Below are 5,847 nucleotides of genomic sequence, written 5' to 3'. Positions count from 1 at the left end.
CCATGCTGTCATCTTTTTTCAGAACATCTGTGACATATATCCTCTCATAAATGTATTATCCCATCTATACAGAATAATTTGGATGGAGAATAGGTTTACATGCCAATTTGGAAAAAAAAGAAAAAGAAAAGATGAAAGACAGCTGAGGAGGGATGAAGGGAGGGAGAAAGGAGGAAGGAAGGAAGGAAGGAAGGAGGGCAGTGTGGAAGTATAGGATGAATAGGTAAGATAATTTAACAGTATAACAGTATGGTATCGGGAAAATATATTTAAGAAACAAAATCTTCTTCCAACACAGAAAACCTCTCCAGGAAAAGAGCAGAGAAAGAAAACACTCTTATTATTGAATAAGCATTGAACCAGAAAGCGAAGCAAATCACCGGTAATCCACAAAGAGATGCAAAGACAGAAAAAAAATCTCCCCCCTTCCCTTCTATAGCCAAGCAGACACAACCCAGTACACACATGTCCTCAAGTCAGAGGACCTGACAGCACCATTTGTCACCAGTAGGTCATCCTAATTTCACCTGCTAGTTGGGGTGACCATCCACGTTGGCTACTTGGCTTTTTTAGAGGAAAAACGCACTACTCATCTCTTCATGAAAGGAAGTAGCTTTGCGATTTGGAGCAAGGCGCCCACCAAAGTTAGGTTCCTGCCTGCCCCCAGAGACTAGGAGATGGGCGCTGTCTCCCTTGATGTTTACATTTTAAAGAGATGCCCCCTGGTCCTTGAGAAAGACATTCCCAGGCCAGAAAGCTGACAAAGGGCCTATAACTTTCAAAGAGAAGAGAAAGTATGTGCAATTACAAGTTTTCTAAAGTAAGTGCTCTGAGAAAAAGGAGGAGAGGGAAATCTCTTCCCTTATTTTCAACAGGAGGAATTAACCCTCTTATTTTGAATTTGTATTTGTCCTTACAGTGAGCCCCACTGATTTTAACCCGAAATAACACCCCTGGATTGTCTCTGAGGTTTGGGTTACTTGCCCTGATGGAAGGGTGGAAGGGCCGGCAGGAGTCTGAGCTGAAGCTTCTTTGGTTCTGAGAGCTCTGGGGTCTCCCAGGTCTAAGCGCTACTGTGCTCTGGGAGTTTGGTTCCGGGAGGTCCCCACGTATCCAGCTCAGCGCTTCTCCCACCTTCGTGCGCACGCAGACTTGGCCTCGGGCTTCCCAGGGTGGGCCAGGGTTCTGTGTTTCTAACCTGCTCCCAGGCAGTGCTGCAGCTGCTGGCCCAAGGCCCACCCCCTGAATAACAAGCAACTGTGTTCACTTATCCTCATAGGTGCAAAAACCCACCACGTACCAAACACACGTTCTGGCGTAAATTGTTTCGCCTCATTAATTTCAGGGAGGAAAGACCCATAAATGAACTAAGAAAGGTAAGAAATCGTTTCCTAGAACAGCAGAGACTTAGAGCCTTAAAGTGGCCTTAAATACAAATCCATCCTGTCCCCGAATACTTTTCAGTTTCCATTTTTACGGTAGCACATTCTTCTGTCAGACAGCTTAAAATTTTACATATGGAGATGCAATCTACTTCCTTATACTTCTGACCCATTGGGTCTACTTCTGTCATCTGGAACTACAGAAAATAAAATAAGACAGAAAAAGCTAACATCTCCAGAACACTTTACAGCCTATAGCAAATTTATGTTGATTACCTGATTTTATCAACATAACCCTTTATATATTAGTAGCCAGTAGTTTTTTCACCACTGTCTTATCTTCTGTAGGTGAAACTCCCCGGGGTTTCCAGATTCTTCACCACCTTGATTTCCTTCATTTATACTCACTGTAGTTGTTAGTGCCTCCTTTTAATTGGTTACACATTAATGGCAATTAAAGAATTAGACCTATCTCAAAAAATACTTCCTAGTAAGCACTTCCTTAGCACAAACACTACTTTTTGTTAAGTTAAAATGCTGTGTTGTCTTCTTTTCTTACAAATAGGAATAATCAAAATATTCTTATTAGGAAAGTATGATATAGGTTTGTTAAACATTTTTCTCCTCTTTTGCTAAGCAGATTTGTTGTAAACTTTTGCTTTTATCTCACATGTCATATACTACATTAGAGGAACCAAGACCTCAGAGAAGAAGAAAGCCTGTTATGAAGCCCCTGACTGCCCCAGGGCTCTCTCCATGCTGCACACAGTGCGGGAGGGTTGCAGTGTCAACTCACACTTCATCTTGGTCAGTTCAGACTCTCAGATATGCTGCCACTTCCCTTGCTTATCTCCCCAAAACCACCTCCACCGATGAAGAGGAAGGGGTATGTGGCCTCCCAGCAGTGGAGGAGGGCCGAGCCTGGCGCTGGCAGACACAGAGTCCTTGGTGTACCCTGGATGGCACTGCACACCCTGCTGGGTCCAGACTCCTGCTGCCGGCCGGGCGTCCTACAGATGGCGAACTTGTGCTTTATTCTTCCGGCCCCTGGGAAACTCTGGGTCTCCACCATGTCCGCTATCCAGTCCCCTGGCTTGTGAAGAGCTGCCTGCAGACTGGCCGACTGTGCGTCAACTCAGCTTCTATAGTGTTGAACTGAGAAAAACCTCAGGAGCACCAGGGAGATCTTGCTCTGTCTGACCACACTGCTCCCCTCTCCTCACGAGGCCCTGCGCAGAGCAGGCTCCTCTCAGAATTCCAAATGGCGGGGTGGAGCGCGGGCCTCCCCTCTCACTGCCCTCCACAGCCTGTGCCCCGATGCCTCCACACCGCACGCCACTGCCGCTTCCCCAACCAGCGCCAAGAAGGGAAAGCAGGATGACATCTCCCGTCTCACCTGCCTTCTCTCTCTCCTTCACCATCTCCTGGGATCAGAAAAGACTGTCTTCCCCTACATCCTTGTCTGGTCTACACTTCCTTTACCTGAAACTATGACCAGACCCGCTAAACCTTTCTATTGGCACACTAAAAGAACCGATGAAAAAGTTCAGATAATTTGTTCAAATAATGTGGAACACAAGGCTTGATTCTTGCTGCACAATCCTATTCTTTCAATGAGAGAAGCTGAACGTTATCTTTCTCTTTGCATTCTCAGCAGGCACTGTTAGTTGTCTCTTCAAATGCTTCCTTCCTTCTTCCTTGCAACAAGAACCCTGATTTTGTAGCATGCGTCTGTGCGTGTCAGGGGAGGCTGAACTCCTCCCTAATCTGTTTGCTGATATCGATTCCTAGGACTGTGGCAGCCATTTTGAGACCATGAGGATACCTAGACATAGGGGAGACCGGTGACACTGAGAAGGCGGAGCAGATAAATGGGAAAAAAATGATTCCTTGCTGTTGTCATTGAGCTGCTGAATTAACCAAACTTAAACGTGCCCTAACTCAAAACTTCCTATATGAAATAATACATTTTCCTCATTCTTTAAACCATTTCCACTTGGATTTTTCTTATTTGGAGCAGAAAGTAACCAAATTGATGTGTTACCTTTCTGTAACACTCTCCTCCAAGGCAGATGAATAACTTGGCCAACTTGGGCAAGATAGTAAAGGAAACTAATGATATTAATAGGATTAGCCCTAGGAATAGCAGGTATGAAAGTCCAGAGTTCTCTCTCTCACTTAAATTCTCACCACCATTGCCCTAGTTTACAAAGTCCCCATCATTTTTCATAACAAGTTGCACAGCTAGTCTGACTGCCATTCATCTCAACTGCCACCTCCAAACTGTCCTCTGAAGCTGTTCTGGAGTCTCTTCCTAAAACACAAATCTCATGTGACTCTCTTACTTAACCGCCTTCCATGGCGCCTCATGGTCTCCATGATGAAATCCAACCTGCTGTGCACGGTCTACAAAGCCCAGCACGACCTGGCCCCTGCCTACTTTTTCAGCTTCTGTTTCTGCTTATCACTGCCTGGCATTCTGTACCACAGTCCCTCAAAATTGCAGAAACTCTGAATGAACTGTGTCATTTCTTGCCTCTGTGCTTCTTTGAAGCTATTCCTGGTACTCCAGATCAGCTCCCTCAGGTGCTAAGGACTGACAAACCTTCACTTGTCCTTCTTGACTCAGTGGAAACCTCACTGCATCCAGGAATACCTCCCTGAGAGCCCTGGGAATGGTAGGTGTGCTAGGTGTTGTGTGTTAACTGTGCCTTGTCTGTACTTGTCCTGTGGCAATTGTCACACAGAACTGCACTTCGCCTATGTCTGTCTCCCACACAGACTCTGAATTTACTGAGAAACCAACCTTGTTGAGTTTGGTCTCTTCATCACTTAGCACAGCTCCTAAGATCCAGAGAGACAGCACAGCATAGCCCAAGTGCTGGCTGGGTTCAGATTTTGGTTCCATTGTATCCTGGTTATAAGCCTTTGAGAAAGTAATTAACCTCTCTGTGCTTTAATTCCCTTACCTACTAAGTGGGAAAGATAATAATAGCTGTAAGTACTATTACTGAATAGTAATAATAGCAATAGCATCGTTGTGAGGACTGAGTTTATTCATGTACAAATATTTAGAAGTGTCCAAGTAAGAGTAAGCACCAAATAAATACCATGTTTTGTAATTAGTATTGGTATGCAATAAATATCTGTGAACTGTACTGAAGGACTGCAGCTGCTCTCTAGTCCATGCTCTTCTCTAGGGAACTAAATGGTTTTGGAAGTCATAGACTATAAGGGCAGTGATTTCTGTTCCCGAACTTATTTATGCTACAGCCTATGATGCTCCAGTCATACAGAGAGGGTTTATCAAGTGCCCAGTGTTTGCAAGGACTGTGAAGGCTGTGTGCACTACTGCTTCTCACATAGATCCCACAGCAAACAAATGTATACATTTAATCTGAGCCCCTGACTCATCTCTCGCTTGGTGCTGAGGTCCCCACAGAGCCCAGAAGGAGGAACAGGTGAGTTGACACAAGCACACTGGTGGAATCCTGGACTCTGCATCAGAAAACAGTACTAAGGCGCTTGCTTCGGCAGTACGTATACTAAAATTGGAACGACACAGAGAAGATCAGCATGGCCCCGTACAAGGATGACACGCAAATTCGTGCAACGTTCCATATTTTCTGTAAATCAACTATAGTTAAAGAAATAAACAGGTAAATAAATAAGAAAACCATACTAAGAGCTGTGTGGTCTTGGGAAGTCACTTAACCTGACTAAACCTCAGCTTCCATATGGAAAATGGGGGTGATAAAGCCTGCTCTACCTACCATATAGAGCATATATAGAAATAGATGAATTAAATGTGAACTGTTAAGCACTTAATGTACCAAAGCAAGAGATTTGCTAATTACCCCCATCAAAACCTCTTCTGGGCTCTGCAGAGTCAGTTTGTCTGACCCATAGAAACTTCCTGTAATATCCTCAAGGGACAACCTCCCAGCAGGAGACCTTGCCTAGGTCCTGACTTTAACGTATCGTGTGTGCCTGTGTGTGTGTGTGTGTGTGTGTGTGTGTGTGTGTGTGTGTGTGTGTGTGTGTGTATGAATGCCTCACACGTCTATCTACTCTCCTTATTATACCTTACATCCTAAGAAATCCAATTACTTACTATATTCCTATCAGGAATAAAATAAAAGATTTTATTCTAATGACTACCAGACAGTAGAGTAAAATTAGCTTCAGATGAGTATGAAAGCGCATAATGTTCTAGTTTACCAGAAAACAAGGAAACCTAGTATATCCAGCAGCAATTTTTCTTGCTTCTTATTCTTGCTTTGTGGTGAAGCTGAGAATAATGCCCTTAGGTTTTTCTCACTATATATGTAGATGGAGAGAAGAAGGGAGCTGCAATAGTACAGACTCAGAGAAGGTGCAATTAAAAAGGCTAAAATAATTTGTTGCTCTTTTTAACACAGTGTTTCCTTACTATCAAAGTCACCTCAAATCAACAATTCTAACA

The 5,847-nt window shown here is 44.0% G+C and overlaps 1 non-coding gene across 1 annotated transcript; it reads left to right on the top strand.

Annotated features, from left to right (window-relative positions):
- Positions 1-4,903: 4,903 nt before the first annotated feature.
- Positions 4,904-5,009, top strand: LOC113625507 (U6 spliceosomal RNA). Its single transcript, XR_003434706.1, has one exon. It is a non-coding gene; the product is annotated as a U6 spliceosomal RNA (small nuclear RNA).
- Positions 5,010-5,847: the final 838 nt, after the last annotated feature.

The sequence above is a fragment of the Aethalodelphis obliquidens genome, unplaced genomic scaffold (assembly GCF_003676395.1).
Source record: "Aethalodelphis obliquidens isolate GAN/ISIS:26980383/991018 unplaced genomic scaffold, ASM367639v1 scaffold15, whole genome shotgun sequence".
NCBI lineage: Eukaryota > Metazoa > Chordata > Mammalia > Artiodactyla > Delphinidae > Aethalodelphis > Aethalodelphis obliquidens.
The sequence above is the reverse complement of the archived record's forward strand: the minus strand, read 5'-3'. Positions and strand labels throughout refer to the sequence as shown.